Source organism: Gouania willdenowi, chromosome 12 (genome assembly GCF_900634775.1).
Source record: "Gouania willdenowi chromosome 12, fGouWil2.1, whole genome shotgun sequence".
Classification (NCBI taxonomy): domain Eukaryota; kingdom Metazoa; phylum Chordata; class Actinopteri; order Blenniiformes; family Gobiesocidae; genus Gouania; species Gouania willdenowi.
Window position 1 is genome coordinate 13,832,798 of NC_041055.1, and position 25,686 is coordinate 13,858,483.

A 25,686-nucleotide genomic window follows, 5' to 3' on the forward strand; every position below is an offset into this window, starting at 1 on the left:
ACACTGATAATTAGACTCTAATGATTATGTCAATAAATGTGGGCGTAGCATTACATTAAATGAAGGTACCTTCCTGATTCCTTCAACTATTGCAATGTTCTCTGGGATTTGTAACATAAGCAATGTACACTCAAAATTACATATGGACTATTTCTGATAGAAAGAAAAGGTAGATGTCCCTAAAAAGTCTGCAATGCTCATGTGTTTGCTCGCTCACAAACATTGATCTCTATATTTATTTCATAGAGTCGGCTCTGCATTCAGTAAGTGTCCACGACAGCAATTTTGTATCATATACTGTTTGCTTAAGATGCTGAGCTGATGGAAAGGCTGCCTGATCCACTGGCAGCACACTCACACTCAAAGCTACGTGCACATTTGGAGTGTGCTGGCAGCGCCTGCAGTAATGACTTAATATCAGTCCTCCCACGGCAGAGCAGATGAGAGCACAGGTGTGCAGATTGTTCTCTGTCACATGGCACTGCAGGGCCCACACATGCCAGTTCTTATTAGTTAACCCATCGTCAGGGTTTTGGCATAGCACTGACATTAAATGTTTGCATTAGCTCCTCCTACTTCTATGCATCCTTGCAGTGCAGGGTTTTGATTTAGGTGAAGCCATTCACATTCAACTGACTTTTTCACAAAACACGCTTATATTCCCTCCGATTTTCCACTTAGTCTCCCTCTCTCTCTCTCTCTCTCTCTCTCTCTCTCTCTCTCTCTCTCTATGTTGTCCTCCTTCATATGCCCACGCACACACATGTGCTTCCAAAACCACATTGTTTTACAAAAACAATACTGCAGTTGGACCTATCTACGCTTTCAGTGGCAGACACATTCACTTTTTCAAAAGGTCACGATAATTCACCACTGTTTTTTATTTATTTATTTACTATTATTTTTTTTTTGTTTTTTTTTTTTTTTTGTTCACTAACTGTAAACAATTCAGTCTCAATTTGAAGCCAGATTGGATTTACTGTTGCACTCTGGGGTGGTGATTCCAGCCAGAAAACGCTTTAACTAAAAAAAAAAGAAAATGATCATGTCTATCACTGGTTTGTCACTGGTTTGGCTTCAAGCCTCACCCTAAATCAAAATTAAATGGCATGATTTCAACATTTTTAAAAACTGTTTGTATGAAAAAAGTAAAAGTGGTATGCCTGTAGTTAAGTATCCTGATTTAAATTCAATAAAGAAACAGCACCTGAGAAACCATGCTACTAAAATTAAAAACTTAATTTTGTTGTTGTTTTGTTCATTGCATAGCTCGAGAATAATAAACCTGTTCATTTTCTTAAGAACTTTAGTGATGCAGGATAAATATCAGGTCTGAGTCTTTTTTAAAAACTTTTTTTTTTTATATATATATAAAAATGAATAAGGCTTGAACTATTAATGATAGCTCAACCATACCTTCGCTGCTGACACAGAGTTTTACGTCAATGGCTGTAAACACTGAAGATGAATGAAGGACTCTTTTGAATGACATGGCTCATCCTCAGGATGTTGTTAAACCAACCAAAAATAATACATTTCATAGCAGTTATAGAGGTTTTTCATAGTCACAGAGAAAGCTGGCATCTGCGACTTGGTGTCTGCAACTCTAAAACTTAGAGAGGAAGTTAAAAACTCCCTGTTATGAATCATCAAACCCAAAAAGCCACTGCTAACAGAAAGGACAATGAATATCAGTATTTCTGTAAATATCAAAGTATAATACAGTAAATGTGACACTTGTGACATTTCTTTGTCTGACTCACATTACATATTTTTTTTTTTTTAACTTGCTTTTCTTTAACCTGTCTTTTATTTTTATTGCTATTTCTTTATTTTCTTTGTATTCTGTAATAAAGAGTCCCATAAAAAGCACTATAAAGAATTGAAGTATTATTATTATTATTATTATTATTATTATTATTATTATTATTATTATTATTATTATTATTATTCGTTTTGCATTCAAGGATACATTCCTTTTTTAAGTTAAAATTACTATATTTTTAAAATAACCAATAAAATGTATATATCATATAAGTTGAAAAAAATCCTTTTTGATGGTGGCTGTCTTACAAAAATGTGACCTTTAAACCATGTTTCATTAACCTTGATGTGTGCAATCAGTATGTGTTCACGGCACAAGTTTTGTATTACATAGAAAGAATAATGAGTGCAGTTTGAACCTAAAAACAAGCAGGAAATAGAAATAGTGCTTTTTGATTTTTCCATCTTTTCGACCTTGTACATATACAGTATATCTTTATTACTTTTTTAATTAATATGATTGTTGTTATTGTACCTTTTCTACCTTGTACATGTATATCTTTATTACTTTTTAAATTTGTATAATTATTGTTATTATGCATTTCTTTTCATTTCTTTACGTTCTTTGTTTCAAATGAGTTTGTCTTTCTTTGTGGCATTCAGCGACAGCAAAGTAAGACTTTTATTGTACAGGGAAACATGTTTTCTTACTGCGCACATGATAATAAACACTTTGAATCTTGAATAACAAATAGGTGTTTATGCGAGAGTTGGAAATAATCCTCTTAGCTCTTTCTTAACTCATTTTTGTTAAAATACAATAAAGTGCCTTTATTGTATTGTTCAGTAGATAGTTGACTTCTAGCACTTTAAAACACCAAAGTACAAAATAATTTTGGACAAAAGAGTAAATACATTTTGTCTAACTACAACTATATACCAGTACAATAGTTGTACTTTATGTACTTTAAGTCTGTCCTGCTAGGAACATAATTTACCCAAATCTGTCAAACAGCTATACCATACCACTGTGAAACTAAGTTTCTTTGTATACAAATGTTAAAGGAAAAAGGTGTATATTCTAATATCCGTCGCTGTTTTTCTTCTTTAAATATTTATAGGTAGATATTTGCCAACAACTATGCATTCAAAGTATTGTCACACTCCATAAGAAGTCTTTATTAAGAAGATTTGTTTCTTTTATATCTGCATTTGTTGTTACAGGTTTACACTACTTGTAGTACAAACTCTTTACGACAACTATGCATGTTTTATTCTTGTGAGAAACAAATTATATTGCATAACTGTGAACGTCACCACCCCTCCCTGAGGAAGGGTAATCTAGACTTCATTAGGGAAAAGATAAAAAAAAAAAAAAAGAGGAACAAAAAAGAAAAACCCACAAGGATATTGCATCCTAATCTCTGTAGTGCTTTATAAAACCATTAATAAGAGGGAGGTTAGAGGGTTTTTGCATGTCATTTGACAGGTGATGATGTGAAGTTACAGTTTCTTAATATATTTACACTTATGTTCTCTAAACCAGGGATATGCCACATGAATTAAATTCAAAATAGAAACTAACAAGCAAACACATTTGACTTGCTGCCGCTGAATATAAGGACAACTCCTTTCACCGGGTGGCACAAAACATGCCAAAACAATGATGCGTCAAAACACAATCGCATCTACGGAGATACTGTGCAGCCATGGGTATCATCCTCTTGGGAAATAGGTCAACACTGGACAGCCAGGTACATCATTTCTTGTTGTGTGTTTGTGTATGTGCATTGCTATTGGATCAGTTGACCATACAAAGAAAACTTGATGAGGCAGAAGGTTTTTGTGTTTGATATCAGAAGATTTGTGTATTTAAAAGCATAAAAAAGACTCAAATAAAGTACTTTATATTTTTGTTGCCAAAAATAAATTGAGTTAAAACAGCAAATACAACAACCCTGACAAATGTCAAATGATTAGTTGTAGAACAACACAAATGTCAGTAAATAAAGCAGCTTTTGCACTTTCTCACAGCTGTATCATCCAATACAGATAGATTTCAACCAGGACCGCTTTAGTCAAAGTAAATGATTTATTTACAATAATAATGCATTGGATTTTATATAGCGGCTGCAAGCACTTTATATTTATGTGTATGCAATCTTATATTTGGCGTTATGGGTCTGTTCCGGGACCTTCTAGCCCTTTCTGTGCGGAAAATCAGAGGTAGGAAGAGCACTCCTCCCTGAACTTCCATGAGCCCTAGCTAAAGGCTAAAGCAAGGAGAGCGGTTAGCAGAAACCCCCTGGATCAGACCAGAGCAGATGTTAATGACAACAAAATGACACCCAGTTAGTTGGACACATACTGACCTGGAGGAGTTGGGGTGGAGGTGGGTTGCAAGATGTATCCTGAGGAGGTATGAGGCAGCTGTCACGGTTTAAATAGTGCATTTTGTATGCTTTGGCCAATAGGGAGCCAATCTGAGCTGTTGGTTGATTGAAGGTGTGGCTGGCTAGACATTTGTGGCCTGCTTGAACTAATGCTGTGCTCAATTTGATAATTGATTTACATTAATAATGCACTGGATTTTATATAGCGCCTTCAAGTGCTCCTGGACTCCGGCTTTCCATGTAAGCATGCAGAAAGGGCAAGGAGGTCCATTTAACTTAAATACAAAAATAATCACAAAAGCAACTTTAAGTATCTTCCATGAATGTAAATATTTTACATTATATATTTATTCAGCGGCTTGATGTAATATTTTTGTGTGGATGTTGAATTCTTAAGATATGGTGGAGGTCATTAGCTATATTAAAATGAATGTACTGCATTTTTTGATTGTATTCCAGTCAAGAGGTTGGTTTTACAGCCATGACTCTTTCTGCTTACCTTATTAGCAAGGCAATTCAATTCCTAATGAAGGGCCAATGCTTTGGAGAGTGTGTGGGCTACAATAGTCGTAGACCTTTTCCAAATTGAATTAATTAGTTTCAATGATAAGCAATGAAGAATAGTGTGGAAAAAGTGAATTAATAAATAAAAAAGTTCATACTTGTACAGTTTTTTTTCCCCAACAGCCTCAGTTTTCTGACTTTGTCAATTATCTTTAATATGATTTTCCAAACATGTATGCCAAATTATAATTTTCAGTATTTAGTCACAGAAGTTGAAAAAAAATAAATAAAAAATTGCCATACACAGGCTCACGTTAATTGACAAACAGGGATGGATGAATGACAAAATAACTTTCTTTACTGTACTGTATTATGTAAGGACGCTGCAAGAAACAGTTTCTTGTTTTTGGCTCAAAAACAAAACAAGCAGCAATCTTATATTTCTTTATAGATAAGCATCTTTTTTTCTATCTTACATCATCCTTAAACACAGGTCCTTTATTGCCAATGAAAGAAAAAATGCCCATTGTTTAACTAATTTATTGTAATACTTAGAGTGCAGCTTCCCCAGCATGCTTTGCAGTTTTAAATACTCATTTGAACCTGGTTCTGCTGGAGATTTCTGCCTGTTAAAAGGAAGTTTTTTCATCCCACTGTCGCTAAATGCTTGTTCATGTGGATTTTGTTGGGTTTTTTCCTTCTTATTATGAATTTTATATTTTGATAGCGCTATGAGATGACCTTTGTTGTAATCTGTGCCATATAAATAAAGATTGATTGGTAGATTGATCATTAACAGGAATAAATCCAAATACACCTGCTGTGTTAGAACACACAAGCAAATCATTACCAAACATGCATGCATACTAGTGTTGTAGTAGTCGAGTAGTCTTGGTATCAAGACCAAATTTTAAAGGTCTCGGACTCTGGATTTTCCCTCAAGACCGTTCGAGACCAGCACTAATTCCTGCTATTTTTAAACTTTTTTATAATGTGATAATAACAAGGAGAAGAACGGGATAAAACAATCCTTTATTCATTATTTAATCCACCCCGTATAATGACAGAAACCTTCCTTAATGTTTGTGTGTGTGTGTGGCTACGATTTCAGTTTGGACCGTGGAGCGGAAGGGAGATAGAAACTAATCACCGGTAAAAATCCCAGTAAAGCTCTGGGAAACAACACCAGGAATAAATATTTGCTCCCTGGTTAAAGATAGTAGCTCTAACAACTGGTAAAATGATAAACTACAGGGACGCATTTACTCCGCCTCTGGGTCCTAGTGCCTGCTCTCCGGTGAAACCTGTTCCGTTTACCGAGGTCCGTGTGTGTTTAATAAGTTCGTGTGCATGTTTATGCCTCTGTCCATCCACTCTTTTCATTATATCCATGTCTTTTAATGCTTTTATTACATAGTGTCGGTTGTAGTCCGGGCCGCCGCCATCTTGAATTATGTCATCAAAAGTGTGCCATCGCCTGGACTCAAATAACTGTAAAGAGGTCTTATGTTAGTCTATTTTCTTTTTAAAGTGGTGTTTTTGGTGGCTTTAGACTCCAATTACATGTTTGTATATAATATCTTCCCTACAATATTAATAGGTTCACAACTATTTTTTATAGTTTCTGTTTCCACAGTATCCAGAATAATAATAATCTTTCTCAACAAGAACTGTTGGAATCAGAATCGTTGAAATCCAAACGATGCCTGACCCTAGCAAGGAGGAAACACTCTGCGGCGTGTAGGTGACAAGCCATGTTATTTCTTGGCAGAAATACTTTTGACACTTGCTGTTCATTCAGTTGACATAAAAATATTGTTTTCAAATATGTACATTTTTTGCAGGGATTTTTTTTCTCCGTCAAATGTATTTAAAATAAACTAAAATTAAAGAGAGAATGTTATTTAACTGTCGAACCTTGTCATAATTTTATTTATTTATATACTTTTTTAAATTAAAAAATAAATGTTTATAGTCTTCGTCTCGGTCTTGGCTTGTCTCGGTCTTGGTCTTGACTCGGTCTCGGCTCCCAGAGGTCTTGGTCTTGTTTTGGTCTCGGTGCATTCTGGTCTCGGGCAAGTCTTGGTCTCGGATAGTGTGGTCTTGAATGCAACACTAATGCATACGGCGACGTGACTGGTGAGGCACTGACTTTTTCAGAGTCAGATTTAAAAATATATAAACCCATTTATAGAGTTGCTTAAATTCACCCTTCAATTGGCAAGTTGCATATTGACGACTGTGTTTTATATCTCATATCAACGTTATTACACACACACACACACACATATTTGTCCATGTTTTCTTAATTTGCCATTCCAATTCCACATTTCATACTCAATAAAAAATAAAACTGCGATGTGTTCATTGTCTTACCTTTACTTGTAAATGAAGTCCATTCATCAATCCGTCTAGTTAAAAATCTCTGTGACTTTGTTGTAAAAGTCCTCCTTGTATTATTTTAGTTTTAAAAGTCTCTCCATCTCAATAGTTTACTGCCGGGAATATAAAATCTTACTCTTCATTTTTGCAAGCACAGAATTTTTTTTTTTAAAGCAAACAAACTGGTCTTCTTCTTCTTCTTCTTCTTCTTCTTCTTCTTCTTCTTCTTCTTCTTCTTCTTCTTCTTCTTCTTCTTCTTCTTCTTCTTCATAAACTCTTACCTGGGGTTTCCACTGGATTTGTCTACACGGCACCGATCCGGTTTTGCTTTGCTGTCCGCCCTCCGATAATCCCCACTGATTGCATTTAGAATGCGCAACGGTGCTCTCCGGTTGGACGACTGTGACGTCACGAGACAGAGGGGTTCTCACGATATTTATATAATTGCGATAGAACACAGTAAAGGTATGTGTTATAAACACAACAATAAATAGATAAACAGGTCAGTGTTCCTAACGAAGGAGAACAATAAGGTTGGACTCTCTGGATTTGTCATAGCCATATTTTTTAGCAAAAGCCAACAGAGAAGAGACAAAACTGCACCAGTAAAACATGAACTAAATAAAGTTGCTGCAGTTTACAGTGCAGTTACAGTATGAGAGGAAACATTATAGTGAATGTGATTTTATTTTTACACATTATGGCGTTTTGGTGATGTAGTTACTTGAAATATAACCTGAAGTATTTTATTTAGGAAAATAACCAGATATTTTATTGCGGAGTACGTGCTTAATTTCCTGTTTAGCTTCATTTGCTCTGTGCTGATTGATGCGTTGTGCTCCGGTGTTCGCCAAAAATAGAAGCCCTGCGTTTATCTGACGGAAGGCACCTGACTGTCGCAGCTGGGAAGGAGCAAACACGCACCGCAGCGGACCCAGTGGAAATTAACACATAGACTAAAGTGGAAACCTATCAGCTCCGGTGGTGCGGTGGAGACGTTACGCAGCAAAGCTGCATCCAGTGGAAATTGGGGGTTAGCGTTATTAGTCTTACGCTCACGCCCCCTTCCGTTGAGGCAGAGGTACTCGCTGCCTCACCTCCTGCTTTTTTTTAGTGTGGTTTAATGTCAAATCAACAAGAGAAAATATGTAATAAACACATGTGAAATGCATTACCTATTCTATGAATGTAAGAACGTATAATAAAAGTGTATAAACATTACATTGGTGACAAACAGTTATAAAGCCAAAGGCATACGATCAACCCAGTTTGTAAAGGATTGCGCAATCTGTGGTGAGGCAATCAGGATGTTGCTGCCTCACCTCGTCCTCGCCCGAGAATATTGCAAATTCAGCGATTTTGATGATAAAAATTATATAGAAATTGCATTTATTGCACAGATCAGTAGAAATATATTTATATTTATTTTATTTGATCATTCATTGTTTGTTTTTTTGTTTTTTTTTTCTCCCCTGATTGCACATCACTGCATGCATAGAATTAAACTTCATGTTATGCTACTGAATTATTTCAATAAGATGTAGCTGTGTGATTTAATTAGTTCTGAACTGAAACCATGGGGTGAAATCTACCCCAACAGATTGAGTACAAATTGTTGCGTCAATTTAGTAGATTAAATAAAAACCACCCAAAAAGCCGGAAAACTGCCTTCAAAATGTTTCTCACACCCTGAGAGGCAGGGATAGGCTTAAGCATGTCGTGCAATAATCTGAGCCATCTGTGTTAAGAGTGGTATTCTTATGTGCCTATTTCCAACTGCAACATACAGAAATTAAGTATTCCATAAAGAAAAAAAAATATATTGAGATGTTTTTTTCCTCAAGATACAGGTGGACAGATATTATTCAACAGTCTAATGTTAGCTTATTTTTGCCGAATATTGAAACCATTGGGGCAAAACCTTTTGTTGACATTAACTGACTTTTCCCATCCAGAGAAATTTCTTCATAAAACTTTAACTTCTTGTATGAGTCAGGAGGAAATCCATCATAAGAGGACTTTTTCTGACACATATTCTCTCCAATGTGTCTCTATTGTTCGGCTTACAGCGTCAGCTGGATTTTTGTAAACACAATGCAATTTGGAGTGTGAATACTTGGATGTTATCACTTGGAATGTGTAAACTACAGAAGGAGTGCGATCATATCATCTATGAATCAATTTTCTTCGCCACCAACTAAGGGATGAGTTAGCTATAAATAGAGGGGAAAAGTCAGTATTTAGATTAGTTTTAAATACATGGACTGTCAAGCTTGATGTCTGTCACAAGGCACATTTCTACCAGATAGCAATGATGTGGTTGGGTTGTTTCAGTGGAATTTGATTTAGATAAAGCTGAAGTATAATGAAATTAATAAGGTGAAAAAGACAGGTGTGAGCCTTGGCCTTTGCCTTTAAATGGCTTCCATTGCTTTCCTGACAGGTTTTATAAGGAAAGTAAAAGAAAAGTAGAGGGAAATAGGAAAGGGACAGAAGGGATCAGGAAGGAGAATAGCTTTCGACTACTGCCGCCCCTAACAATAGCTCTGTCATCTCTCTCTAAAGAGCAGATGCCCAGGTTCCCAGTGGCATCTCCAGAGAGAATGTCAAGGGAGAAATAAATCTCCCAGCCAATTTATTGGAGGAAGGTGAACTTTTTACTAGCTTCCCATAGTAAAGGCAAGGAAGGAGAAAAAACACTGACAGGTCTGAGTGGAGATTTTCTTTCTTCTCTTCAACTTGACATGGCATTTTTATTCATCCGTCCTCTGGAATGCAGTCCTGTGCAATGTAGGGGGGAAAAGAGTCAAAACCAGACAACTTGAATTTCCCTCGCCTGGCAGATGGAAATATTTCCTTATAAGAGTGAATTCAAAACCTGACTAATATGTCAGACTTTTTTTTAGAATGATTTTAGTACAAGCAAGGTGGAAGTATATTCATGCTTGTAGGTGAAATAACACATTGCCTCACTGAATCCATTTGCTGAAAAAACATGAAAAAACATTTCAAATGCACACACTCGGGCATCCAACACTTTTCCCCATTACAAGCATCTGCAGTGTATTTAATGTGATATTTACCTTCAGTAAGTAATAAAAGGAAAGAAAAAAAAAATGATCCGCATCATTCATTATTTCCTGGAATGGTCTGTTTTTGATACTGATGGATTGCATCAAGCTAAAGATGACAAAACACCAGAGTAGAAATACAATGACCTAAATGGGAAAATCTCAGGTTAATTAAGAAATTCAGTAAACATTTAAATTGTAAATATAAGCCACAACAGAGGAGCTAAACACTGTAAAATGCCCACTGTGAGAAATATACAAATTTGTATAAAGCAATGCAAGCTCTTCTATGGCCACCTTTTATAGTGCACTAAACAAAGTGATTTATCCTACCAACATTTAATGTATGAGCACCAAAAATCAGTGATGGCACTTTCTGTATACTGAAAGTTTAAAGGGGTAGTAATATGAAAAAAAAAAAAAATCACTTCATAATGGTTTTGCTATAGTGATATACAATCCTGAATGTGAGCTCCTCCCTCTCAAACTACGACACCGGCAAAACAAACACTGTGGTTTAATAAAGAATATACATTATACTTTATTGTCATATATGTAAAGCAACATACACAAATGTGTTCTCCCCGAGAAGCAGTGGGCAGCCACGGTGTAGCGCCAAGCGAGCAATTCCATTTTTAGTATCCGTTATATCGCCTTGTATTGCCTTTGACATGATCTGACGTGTTTGTGACACAATGCGATGCAGTGGTTGGACAAAACAAATGATTATTATCTTTTTTTTTTTTTTTTTTTATTTATTTCGTATTATCTTTAATGCACTATTCCTGTAATTAGTAGAGATGAGGAGGAGAAGAAAGTGACTTAGCAGTTTAACACTCCGGTGAGCGTTTGAAACAGCTGACTGACTCTGCTGCTGCTGATGTGACGTGAAGAAGCGCTGAGACGGACTCACACTCACAATAACCGCCTAAATAGCCATATCTTTGACTGTATTGTGCAGTTTTTTTGACTAAAAACAATAACAAGAGTGTGTGGATAGCAAAAGAAAATCACTTTGGTGATCTCTGATCTTTCTCGCAAGAGCGAGGCATGAAGTCTGCGTCTACAGACACGCTTACTCATGCATACGCATGAAGGCCCCAAAACAGCCTGTTTTTAGAAGCGTCATTAAAGGGACTTTTCAGAGGGCTAAAACTCCACAAAGCAAGCGAGTTTGGGAAAATAAACCTAAAATACTATGTTGTTCTTAGAACAAATGGAGATGGGTGAAAAATCGCATACTGGACCTTTAACATGTAACAACCTTCAAGAGAGTTGGCTTTTTTGTCTGAGATTTGTCATTTATGAAGGCAATATTGTACATAACAATCTCATTTTGAGGATACAAATATATAAAAGGTGCACTTTAAATCAACTCTGTGATAATACTTAGGTTGAGTTGAATAGAGAATGAGGTTGTTGTGGCGTGCATGTGCAGATACATTTATATTGTTATGTGTCCCTTGTGATATCAAGTCGAATGAGAGTCTGAGTGGAGTCTATTGAATCTAGGGTCAGCAACTACTTTCACTTTTACAGGAATGATGAGATTTTGCACTGAATAGCATAAAAGCCCAAAAACGACAGTCTCGCGAGGCTGCCGACTCGAGATATTTTGACAAGTCTCCACATGACTGTGACGATATAGTCAGACACTTTGAGAGGGAAAATGTTTTCTAATTTCCCTTGGTGTTTACTTGGTTGAAAAGAAAGCCACAACATGCAGTGATGAAAATGTTTTTTTTTTTAAGAATCTTCAATATTAAAACAGCAGAACAAAATCTATGAAAAAGCAAAACCACTACATTGTTGGATAGTGACACTAGACACCAGCTTAATTGGGTCTACTTGACATGACAAAAGTTAAGGCTAAAGCAAAAACTAATTTATTTCAAGCCCTTAAAAAGGTCGGGAAGGGAAATCCAATGTAAAGGAGTTCTTTTTAGTGCTTTAGATGAAGTACAGGAGGGGAAGTTGTAATTATCACCTTGGTAACTGAAATAAAGTGCGTATGGGTACTAAAATGTGATCTACTCATGTTTCGATCAAATTATTTCAGGTAAAAATGTAAGCCTCAAAAGTGAAGTGTTTAAGCACTGTAACAGATATTAAATAAAGTTAACCATGGACACTTGTGGCTCAGTTGATAAAGGTATTGTCTTCTGGTTGGTGTTTGAATGATTATACCGGTCCGTGTTTTGAAATGTCCTTTGTAAGACACATACTTAACCCTCAGTTGCTCTACCTTACAAGGCCACATGGTTGCTGGAGCCTACACCAACTGGCTCACCTTTTTAACGTGGGCCGTAATTGGATCTCCTGTCCTTGAGTGGATTCTGTCCATAACAAGCTGAAAAGTGGTCGGAGTTCACATTTGCCTGTCAGACTGAGGAATGTTTTAAGGGTCCTAATAAGAGTATGTAGTAATTTAACGGAACCTTGCCGAGGTACAACCTGAAAAGCCAACTCTCCGTTTTAATGAGGTTCATAAACAGGCACAACAGACCTCAATATCGACATAGGTCAAGTCATCAGTGCGCACATTAAACATACTATGGCGACAAAGTTTTACACGTACTATGTATTCCCTTTTTCTAAGGTCAGTACGTGCATATCATCTTTACTTCCTTGTGTTATTTGTCTATTTATTTATTACATCAAAATATATGTAAATGTCATTATGAAAAACAACACTAAAATAGCTTTGTTTTAGCTATTATTTTTTAATATATTTACAAAGTGCCACCAAGTGATTCAAAATCATTTCCACCTGACTCTGAAATAATCATTTCAAACAGAAAATGCAGCACCTGGGATAAGCAGCACGTGTTACGAGCACCTGGTGTTGTCATTTAGCTAACTATAAAAGTTTAAATGGGCTGCTTCCTGGGGCTTTTATAGGTTTTTATGGAGATAGAAGCAAATAATGTATTTCTGAGACTATGATACACTGTGCTGTTTTTCTAATGGTTGACATTCCAACTTTTCAGTGTATTTAGGTTTTTGGAAAAGAAAAGCAATCAGGCTTCGGGTATAAATAAAGCTGATAGGATTTGTCATGACTTTTAAGGGAGAGTGACTTCTTTCTCTACAGAGAACATGACAAACTTCCATCAAAAGATCTCTAAAGTGAGGAATCAATGATGTTTATCTGGCACGTTGTTGAGTTTGGGTCTGTAGGTTGCAAGGAGAATTAATTTCAGTTAAAGGTCATTTTAATTACTTCAGCATTCACTCGCTTTTAAACTAGTTGGCCAGCACAGACTCCTGATATTAACCCAAAAGGACAGCTTTGGGTTGATTTAGAGTCAATCAATCATACCAGGTCTTCTTAACAAACATTGTGATAAGAAATTGTGAGTGTCATCCTCACAATCTGGCTTCAGAAAAAATAGTAAAACATATCTAGGAACACAATCTGAAAACTTGTAAAAAGCCTCTTGAGAATAGTTGAACCTGTTAAGCTTTATTGAACAGGAAATGGGAATCATGATATGATTTTGAAGGCAAACAAATGAATACATATGGCAATATAGTGTATATGTGACTGTTTATTTTTGTAAATCTGTGGAAGGGATGCTTTAATGATCCTGGTAGTGGCTGTTTACTAATATAAAAGAATGATGGGAAGCCAAAACTTTAATATTGTCCTCAAGTGACTGATACTAAACGCCTCCTACGTGTTAGCTGGTGTAATATGAATCAGCCTGAAATGTTAAATTGCAACAAAGCTGAGTCATCCTCACTAACACTGAGGGGTTTTTATTTATTTATTTATCGTAAACAGGCCAGATGTGGCTGAAAAATAAAATGAGCATGGTAATATTGCTACAATCCAATTTCCAGGATTAATTACTCAATAGCAATTACATTTAAAATCCATTATCTTTTTTTTTCTCCGCAAGTGATTTATGAGGCTTCCATTGCTTGGTTTTGTTTATAAATTTGGAAACAAATGGGAAATAATGTCATTAAGGAGACAGAATGACTCAAAGAGTAAGTAAGTTTCCCCTGAAGCTTAAAGGCACTGCTTTCAGAATTTGAGATCAGTTTCTTAAATAAAAAGGGTGAAAATTGTATTTTCAGTGTTTTTTTCTTTCCTTGTACTGAATTTATATATGTTATATACAATATATGTCAATTGCCAGACAATTGATCACTTCCAACCCCTCAGAGTTTTCTGTCAGTTGGGTTAAAAAGCATCCTGTCCCATAGACAGTGAGAGAGTGATGCAGCACTTTAACAAGAAGCCAAGTTTATTCCTCCGACTTTTCCAAAATGTATAAAACTTAGGAAGGTAGTAAACAAAGTAGAGTGCATTGCAATTTTATATACTTAGCACAAAATAACTTTGTTTCTGAGAAACTACTCTTCTCAGACGGAACGGCAGATATTTTAGGAGTCTATGTCTTTTACTCTGTAATAGTGGACATGTCATTCGAAATCTTAAAGTATTCATTCTCACTCTAAATCAGGATTTGTGCATCTCACATTGAGAAGAGTTCACTTTTCAATTTTTAGATGTTTGTTTTGCGGCAAAATATATTATTTTTGTTTAGACAGTGAAATGGATGGAAATCATAATTCCACATCCTGCTACTTGTCCTCGATGGATCTAAATAGATGATATAAAAAAAATAAACACTACTCACATATTATGCATAAATATGTGCAGAAAATATGATTTCTATGAAAACAAAATTCAATGTAAATGGTTTGTTCATGTGATGAAAAAAAAGGCTTTTTGCAAAATAATCATTTCAGTAATTGTAAAGTTGGCTCTCCCAGTTTGCCTCTATTCTAGAGCCAATATCAACCCTATTCATTTCCTCTGAATCTTCTGTTATTAAGCACATAATATCTCCAAGAACATAGACTGCGTGCATTGTAAGTTGTAAGCATGTCTTCCTTGACACGGTCATGGCCTTTTAATTCTTTGTTTTAATATTTTCTACTTTTTCACGATCAATTAACTATTATTATCTACTGAACTTTGATATAATCTTTTAAGTTCATTTCATATTGTAGTTTTGGATTCTGATGTTTGTCCGGTTTAGCAATCGGTAGCTTCAAGTTACTTTAAAGGTCCTATATCATGCTATTTTTCACCCATCTCCCTTTGTTCTAAGAACCCCAACATAGTTTATCGAGGTTTATTTTCCCAAACTCGCTTGTTTTCCAGAGTTTTAGCCTCTGAAAAGTGACTTTCTGGGCAGTTCTGGAAACGGGCTGGTTTCTTGCCTGCTCATGCATATTCATGAGTAGGCGTGTCTGTAGACACTGACTTCATGCCTCGCAGCCTCGCTCTTGCGAGGGAGATCAGTGATCACCAAAGCCATTTTCTTTTAGCTGTCCACACACTGTTGTTATTGTTTTCAGCCACAAAACTGCACATTACAGTAAAAAACATGGCTATTTAAGCAGCTATTGTGATTGTGAGCCTGTGTGTTTATCACAGGAGCAGCAGAGAGTAATTCAGCTGCACTTCACTTTGTTCTCCTCCTTAGCTCTATTAACTACAGGAATAGTGCATTTAGGTGATAATCTTTTGTTTTGTACATCTGCTGCGTTGCATTGTATCACAAACACATCAAATTAAGTCAAAGGCGATATAATGGGTATTTAAAATGGAACAATTCAGCAACAGGCATTTCCTGGAGGGGGCGGTTCAGACTTCAGTGACATCAATAAAGTCTGACCACTCGTTTTTCAGAAGAGGGCAGAGCAGCAGCTCAGAAAGCAGGATTAGTGAGGATTTCTCAGAGATGCAGGAAGAAAGCCCAATAATACTTTGGGGGTGTTTTTTTTTTTTTTAAATAAGGAATGAACATTGTAACAAGGTTCAAAATCATCAGAAAAGTAGATTAGTTTGTTTTTTTAGTTTACTCTTTATTTGAAGGGACAAATGCATAGAAACATTAAGATCATTAAAGACAATGTTCTACACCAGAGTATAGCTAAACAGTTTCCATCTGTCGTCCCTGGTTACCTGTATAAAACATTCAATAAAATGCAATGGTAAAAAAATGTACAAGAACAATCCATTAAGAACACAGAATATGCACTCTCACTGACACTGACCCATGTACAGACATGAACAGTATCACACCTGTACATTACATTCACACCTCTCATTTACAGCAACACACCTGGACAATACATTCTGTCATTATTTATAAACACTAACCACAAGTTCAATACAGTACATTTTATAAAATACACATTAATCTGTTCGTGTTCATGAATATATACACATTACTGGTAAGTAGATCATGTGGTTCAAACACAGTATCCACCTCAGTGTCCGTGTGAGCAGACACTTTTTAAGTTCTGCAGTAAACAGAAAATAGTCAGTTTGACTTTTCAGGTCTGTTGTGAGATCGTTCCATTTCTTTATTGCTTTATATGAGAAGGATGATTGTGCAAATGAAGGATTTAGCATGATATAGGCCCTTCAAAATGCGATTTGTTGTCACTTATAATGCAATTTTTGATTGCTGATGTAAGGAGCAGATAAGTATCACATGACTTGTGTGTGCAACAACATATGGAAATCAAAGTAATGGTTTTATTTCTGAATCGTGTGTGTGTGTCTGAATGTGCATGCCTACAGCAGTACTGTGGACATGCCAGGGGCGAGCTTGGGTAATAGGATACAGTGGTGCTGTCGGCCATCCTTCTGAGATAGCGTCAAGATGGGGTGTATGTAGAGGAGGGACAGCTGGCAGCTTGGTTTTCTGTCAGTGCAAATTTTCGACTACATCAATAATGAGTTCCACAGCCCAGCCATGAGCGCCACAGCTCAGTAGACACACAACAGTATTCTCCAGTGTCCCTGTTCCCCCTTTCTTACCTTACCCAGCCTGTTTTTTTTCTTGTTTTTTTTTTCACACAAGCTGTATTCTAATTCGCATACACTTCTCTAAATATCAATTCATTCTCCATTCTCTGCAAAGTTATTTTGTCCCAATGTACTAATATTATTTTCCATGCTCAATCAGGAAGGCTTGCAACTCACTAATCCCTACATTTGAGCAAATACGGAGATATTTCAGGGCATCCAAGCTAATTCTTTATTTTACCTTCCACTGTGTGCTGCCTTAAGCTGCCTTAAGCCAGTTGAAGAAAAAGTCTTAATGTACTGGCTTTCAGCAGTTTTTATGCATTCTTAATATAATTTTTGCTTGTTTTTTAAAGCTTGTGTGAAATGCAGCAAAATACACATTGTAGACAAAAACAGTTCCCATGGAACTGCAAAAGTGTATAAAACGTGTATTTGAAACACAAAACAGGTAAAACCAAGAATATTAAAGTGCTGGCATGACTATGAGGGACCAATGGGTGGCATGACAGTGTGTCACTAAAACCTAGTTCAGGATAGGGATCTGTCTGTCAAACGATTTCAATACATTTTTTTTCTACAACGTACGGTGTCGTATTTCAACCCATTTTCATGGTGTCATCACATTGTCACACATCTGTATTTTCTTTTCTGTCAACGGTTCATTGAAAAGTGGAAGAAAAAAAAGAATTATCATTCTCACTGGTAAAATTTCATCATCTGTGCTCTGGAGAGTTGGTCTGTGTAACCTCCATCTCAAACGTTTTTGATTAAAAATCAACTCTATCATACAGAGACATGAGGATGAGAATCACGTTTTCCATTATGACGCAGACAGCAAATGAAATATTTCCTCTCATGTTTGATCAAAGATTCAATGCAGTTTATTGAATGACTTGGAAATTAAACATTGAGGCATGAATATCACATTTAAACACTTGATCTCACCCCTGGCTTTTAAACTATGATGTGCTGACCTATTTTTTTCACTTGCAATCTATTTAGAATACCCTTTGTCTATCTACTTATTATCAACTACTTATTCATATCTACTTATCTCCTTGGTCTCAATGGTATATTGTAAAGCTGTGGGCATTCTCAAAATCTCCAGTATTTGATCTTGTATGTTTGAACAAAAGCAAACCCTGGCCATTGGGAGTTTATATAAAAAAAGACTCACAGCACTGCACTGCCTTTGTGATCCAAAACTCAATTGACATTCTTATACTGCACCACACATTTATACAAGGTGGAAGGTGACTAGTTTTCTGCTGGAGTATCTTAGGCAAGAACTTTTCTTTCCTTTAATCCACACATTGAATGCAACAACCCTGATCTTCAATCATTAAAGCCATGTTGCTGTGTTAGTATTAGGGATGCACATTGTTAAGCGGTTTCGTTTGGGAACTAATTCTTTAGAAGCGCTAACAAAAACCGTTTGCTATCAATTCTTCCCAGGCTGCGCCGCCACTGTAAACAAACGTACCCCACGCGTAAATTTGCGATGACGTCACACACACAAGCTGCTGCAGAGCTGAGCTTCTTGCTGCATTTCACAAAGAAGGACGAATCCTCTGGGATCGTCACCTGTAATTCTGCAAGACGGATATTTGGCCACACAGCACGACATTATACTTAAGCAATGCAGTGTCTTTGACGCACTTAGCAGCACCAGTGCTAGCATTAGCACAGCAGGTAAAATTAAACATTTCTCTGCCGCAGGCTCTACACTTCACTAACTCCATTGACTCCTAATGCAGCTAAAGATACTTTTATACAGACAAGCTTTTAATTAACTTATTTTGTTAACTTGGTGTTAACATTGTATTTTCTTTTTCATGATTTTGAAGGACTGTCTTGTATTATATCTTTTTAAATCACTGTTTATTCAGTTTTGTAACAGCACTGTGTTTTTACTGTAAAGCGCTTTCTTTGTGATTTCTATCTATGAAAGGTGCTAAATAAATAAATAAAATGTACTTACTTACTAACATTGTGTGATAATGCTAAAAATGAGGTTAATTCATTACCCTAAGCCAACAACTCCTTGACTTTTGAACTCATTTTACTCATTTAAGTATTGTTAATTTGTTTATTGACTCATTTGAGTATTGTTTATTATCAGCAGCGAATAATTAGGATGTATATTAATAAACCGGATATTTATTTTAATAAAGCAGGGTGTATTCTTTTCTGTACTCATGTACTATTTGTTTTTCAGCATTTTTGGGAATCGATAATAGAATCCATAAACAGGAATCGCTAAATCATCGGAATCCCTAAATCCTTATCAATATATATGTCCCTAGTTACTGTAGTATGTTGGTTATTGTGTAGTGCTGTTTATCTGAGTTCAGAAAATACATTTAAAAACACAAAAAGAAGGCCACATCAATGGGTAATACTAATAATATATTATGGCGCCAATTAGTATTGTGTGTAACTGGCATAAATCATTTTTAAGTGATAGTTGTATTAACCAATTTCAGTCACAATTGCTTTAGGCATCAATCGTCTTTAAGATGCGTGCTCTCTGTACTTTTATTAAACAAGGTTAAGGATTGGTTCAACTAGTGTAAGATGTATATGATTGGCTGCTTGGCCTTTAAACAGCTGAAAGGTGATAGGTGTAAAGCCTGCCTCTGGTCCTTATATGCAGTTTGCTCTGAGAGTGAATTTATTTTGGTGTGCTGGGTGTCGATCTCATGGGGTAATTGGCTGTCATTAGTATATATGGTGGGAAATCTTTTCTTATTCGGCAGGTGTTCCACCCGGAAGGGAAAACCATTTTTTATTTGAGCGTCAAAAACTTGTGCGAGTGCAAGACATGTTGGAATATATAATGAAGGGACCAAGTGTTCAACTGGCAACATTCAGTGTGTCAATTATGTCATTACGGGAAAGCACTTTAGTGGCCTAAAGCTTTGGCTTAGCCTCTACAGCATGTTTTGTTGTTATTCTTAGCATCAGAAAGATAATAGAAATAAATCACTGTTGTATGTCACTGTATATTAACTCTGGAATGGACTGTCAGCCTTTCCAGGGGCTACACTAGGGATGTCAAAATTACAGGTTTTCTTGGTACAATTTTTTTTAGGAGAAATAATTGCAATTTTTACAATTATCACAATTTATTTGCATTAACTAATTTACAAACAGCAAAACTACTCCTGCCCTAGACATGTTTGACAAGAATGCGGCTTAACTCGTCCCGTTGCACTGTATGTCTATTCAGTGTTGCACACATTTAATGGCAACATAAACAATAACTATTTTCAACCAATTCATATAGGTAAACATTGACGTGACTCTGCTTAGTTACTATTTACCTTTACTTTTGCGTGCAACGCTGGATGATTATCCCAAAGATGCTGAATACTTGATGAATTCCTGCCTTCACAACACAAGGTGTGGTTGTTGTGTATCGTTCCGAGCGAGTCGTGCTGTACCAATGTGGTTCAGGCTTTCATATTTTCTGGAAATTGATTGCATTTAGGAAATGTTGCTATCAATTAATCTTTACGTTTAATTAAACGTAACATTTAATACCACAATTAATTGTGAAAACAGGTAATGGTAACATCCTTAATAGGGCTGAACAGTTAATTGCATTTGTGATGTTATCGCAAATATCATAAAATGCGATTTTCTAATCGCAAAGGCTGCAATTTTTTTTATTTTATTTTGTTTATTTATTTTTTTCATGTCCTGTCCTGTACTGTCCTGTTAGTTCAGAGAGTGTTTAAGAAGTGCAGTCCACATGTTTCATGAAGCGTGAACTTAGTTAGATATGTTGAAGAGGTAAAGCCACAGATTTGTTTGCTTTATTGTTGTAATCTGTACTTTAAAACTTTTATTTTATATTCATTTAAAGTTTAAATGAATCTGAAATTGTTTATTATGAAACACATTGATTTATTGCTTGTGTTCATTGAAAAAAAATACATGACAAGATGCCCTTGAAAAAATAATCATATATTAAATCTCAATCTCAATATTGAGGAAAAAAAATTGCAATTAGATTATTTTCCAAAATCGTTCAGCCCTAATCTCTAGTGTACATTTCTCTCCTTTTGGAGTATTGTGGATCACACAGAATCAAAATCAGAAAGGATTTTATTCGCCAGGTACAGTTTAAAAAGAGTACAAGGAATTTAACTCGGTAGTTGGAGTGAAAGACACACATCAACACACCACACATTTAGATGAAAGGTGGGACAAAAACAGGAGAAGAGGTGAAGAGGAAAAGACCAGTTTGAAACTGAATTCTCTATTGGAGAAGACAGTGTTAAACTAGGAAAAAACCACCTTGGCAACATGTACATAAGAAAAAACACAGTCAAAGAACACGAGACATGGCACGTAGGTAGGGTGGGATGGGTGGTTGGCTGGGGGAGGGGCTCAGGGCGGGTAGGAAAAGAGGATTCCAACCGTTTGGGGACGCGGGCATGCAGCCTTGGGTGCTTCAACACGCCACCGTGTGGCACGGAGGGGAGGGGGGTGGGCAGACGTCCAACAAAGGCTTTGAATTATAAACCCTTAGCTCACCGATGTCTCATTCATGATTCATGAATAGGTGGATGGATGAATGCATTTGTTATGCAGCAGATACCCAAACAGATATCCCCAAGCATCAGAATAACTCCTCAAAGTCATTGAGGTGAAGAACAAAATAATTGATTTTATTAAATGTTTAATAGCAAAGATGGGTTTGGGTATACATTATGCAGATATATTATTTTAATTTTAAAAGAATAGTTAATGTCCCATTGATTGAAACGAGCTCTAACATTCTATCAGATTTGCTGAATTAAAAGTGCTTGTTGCAGTTTTTCCACACACTTATTAAAATGTATGTAGTCGATGTGTAAATCATGTTTTTGTTTCAAATATAACATAGTACATAGTGGAAGAAGAAGGTGCCAGCAAACAAACTAAATTCAAGCATCTGGCAACCGAGAGTTTGATTCCGCCAATATTTTTTGACATAGTTCTTTAATTAAATATTGGATATTGAGCACTGAAAATGCTTGTGTTCTTGTGCTATCAAACGATTATGCCAAACATTTTCTTTTTTTTACCCCACAATTGGACATCATCGAGTTTATAGTGCAAAGTGAATGCAAATTTCACTTACTGTTTGGATAACAAATGACTTTTGATTGTAATTCATTATTATTAGGTATTATTGGATTGTGTAATCAGATGGGGAAGGTGGAACAGTGAAAAACCAAGCAAAGACAACAAAAGTGATTATTCAATAAATACATATACCAAAGGATTTTCTGAATGTATTTTTGTTGTTTGATTGTTAAATTGGCAGATAAAGTTAGACAGCTACCAGCTCGTCCTCACTCAGACTGCACAATATTAGACAAATTGGGTTGAGTGTGTATTTTCTCACTATTTATGAACATGTCAAGTATCAAAGAAAGGTGACAAAAAATCAAGGAGTGATGCCATCACTACCTGTATCTTTATCCATCATTTTCTCCTGCTTGGGTTACATGAAGCCCTCTAAAGGTTTTAGTGTCTGTTATGTCATTAACCTTATACTGCTGAGTAATGAATTAATGGTTCTCTCGCGAACAATGGTGTTACTCATACTAGACAAAGTTAAAAGGAACAAAAGTTCAAGCAGCAAAGGGGTGTAGTCGTTAACATAAAAAAAAAAAAAATCCCTGTACCCGTATTCACAAAGCTTCTCAGAGTCCTCTCAGAGAGCTCCTAACTTAGCCTAAACATTCCTGGCAAGGAATATTTGCTTATAAGTGATTCAGGAAGTTTCTGAGAGCAAATCTGAGCAAGGAGTTCACTGATTTTTATTTTTTTATTTATTTTTTATCTTAGTGAGGAGGTGTGGTTAACCCTGTTGCTGGGTATGATGCAGTCGGATAAATGCTGTGATTGGTTGTTAGAGAAAGGGGGGAAAAAGAAATGGAAGGAAAAAGCACTTTGTGTGCGGCTTGTATGGAGAATAAAATCAATGGATCATACTTGGACTGCATTAAGAAATGTGAAATCAAGAAATTAATTTAATTCATCAAAATTTATTTAATTTGTACACAGCTTAAAATGTTAGAAACTCATTCACATACATATTATTAAATTGATTTACTTATTGTTGTTAACTGTCCATGTCCATTTTATCACTTTTTGTATTTGATATTAATGGTGGAGCAGACACAGCTGTCAGTGATTACTGTGATTGCTGGAGCTCTTTTAAAAAGTGAAATACAAGAGTATTAAGTGGGAAACTGAGTCCTGGGATTAGATTACCCTGCTAGTTAGTGTGTGGTTCCCTCTCCTGTGTGCGCACAAGATACGAGTTGCTGCAATCAAAGTGAGGACGGAGATTACAGCACACAGAAGGGAGGCTGTCTTTAACTGTGTGAGAAAAGTCAGAATCAGAATAGTTTTATTGTCAATTAGTTTAAAACAATACAAGGCGGTGACTTGGTGGATGGTGCGAAAAAACCAAAACCAACCAGAAACACTATAATAATAATAATCATTATTATAAATATAAGCCGGTAGTGTCTTATTAAATCACTGTCACAGAGAATATCTCTTGGTCCTCTCTGTCTTTTTCTCTGTTTCTGTCTGTTAAAGACACTTTTAAGCTTCTTAAAAGTCCACTTCACTGCTCCGAACAGCTTTTCACCTTAGGAGCTCTCTTAGGGTCTAAGCTGCTTTGTGAATTACTTTTATCTTAACAAGGAAAAATTCTAAGAAACATCGTAAGATTCGAGGAACTCTAAGGTTTTTCTAAGAGTGACATCACTAAGAGCTACTTTTAGCCTTAGGATGCTTTGTGAATACGGGCACTGGTTTGAACCCTTCCTGGGACTGCCATGTAATCTTCAGCTACTCGGGCTTCCTCTCACAATCCAAAAACGTGTCAGTGAGGCTACATGGACTTCCTAAATTGCCAATAGGAGTGAAAGAGTGGGTCTCAACATGTGGCCGTTCAACAGACTTTTAAAGCAGTATTTCTCAAATGGGGGTACATGATAGTACTACAGGGGGTACTTGAGAAAGAGAGAGGAAAATTAATAAATTAAACCATTAAATACATGGGGTTTTATAATGTTTGTTTTTAATGATAGCCATACTGTGTGACCAGCAACTCACAAAACGACAACAAAAAACATACAAAATAAGGGAAAAATATACTGAACAATAAAAACAACAGACAAAAAACACAAAATGACCCCAAAAACACTAAACATTATGATAGAAAGTGTCTGCATTAAAAGATGAACTGAAAATACAAGTCTTGGTCCCACATCAGGAGGGAGATGACTATATATAAATAAATCTATTTATGAAGCACTAAATATTGTTTCATTCCACTTATTTACATTTCTTTGTTCCATCAATATGCTTTAAAGTAGATTTTTTTCACAGATTTCTGGGCAAAATGTTGTAGTTGGACAAAGGAGGTACTTGGATTCAGAAGTAAAAGAAAGTGGGGTAGTTGAATCAATAAAGTTTGAAAACCACAGCTTTACAGGGTGTATCCGTCTTGGGCCCAGTGGAAGCTACAGACAGTCACCAGCAGACCCCGGCAGCCCTGAGTGCAGGAAGAAGCTGCTTTAGAAAATGGATGCATGGGTGGATTTATGACATCAAATTAAATAAAAAACAATACAATAAATTAAAATAATGAAAAAGTTTAATCACTGCAATAATTCTTTGCAGTTGAGAGCAACACATGGCATCTTCCCATGTTATTTTTGTTATATACACACACACCTAAAAACGTGCTGACTTTATGATTATTTATGGAATGTAAAAAAATGATACACTTAATTTCATTGATGTGATTGTAAAAATGGAAAAAAAATTAAAATTGTTTCTACTGTCAGAGTCAATTTTTAGGTTGCTTTTGTATAACACTCTGATTACGTCTTTTTTTTAGGATGTTACCATTAATTGGGAGTCTTATTGTCTAGGACATGACCATGCTATTAGACCACTTAGGCGAGCAAGTCAGAAAGAAGGCGATTTTTTGGCTCCATCTCCTCTCTGTAATTCAGTTGCCACAAAGCTGTCATTTAGCTTTGACATACTGGCAGTATCTAGGAAACTCCTATTACCCTGGGAAAATGTTTCTAAAAGGCAGACTTCTATAATATGTACTCTGATAGAGAAAAAAGTGTCCTTGATCCTTTGTTTTTTCACTATACTGTCGAACACAGCGAGCTGCCTTTAAAGCTTTTAGGTGCGGTGAGACACTTTTAACATCAGAGGACTACATGTCATGTAAAGTAGCATGATACCCATTAAAAAGAGGCAATATCGGTTAGGCGATGAGGAGCAAAAAAGGTTAAATATATTGTCAGAAAACTCAAACTACATATCCAATTACTGATACACTCCAGAAGACTAGTCTTTCAGGGTTTACTGAACAATATAAACTTTAATGTGTCAACTTGAAAGTGTTTTATCTATGCCTGGGAAATCAATGATGACAAGATATGCCTGCTGCATCTGTTGATGAGATGAAAAAAACAGTGTCTAACATCAAACATCCACACACACACACTATATCAATCATTTTCATTTTATAGTGCTTCATACAAAAAAATACCTTTATTTTTATCGGTTTCCACCATAAGTACAGGGTTACAATACATGCCAAGGCCTGGTAAAAGCACTTTTAATTTGACTCTTTTTTTCCTCTAAAGAATCAAATTTATAATAAATAGTACCAACCAACAAAGTG

General features: G+C 36.0%; 1 protein-coding gene across 2 annotated transcripts in view; it reads left to right on the forward strand.

The window, feature by feature from the left end:
* Positions 1-25,686, forward strand: part of LOC114473829 (leucine-rich repeat transmembrane neuronal protein 4) — a 170,998-nt gene that overhangs the window by 109,334 nt on the left and 35,978 nt on the right. The gene's annotated exons all lie outside the window — the stretch shown is intronic.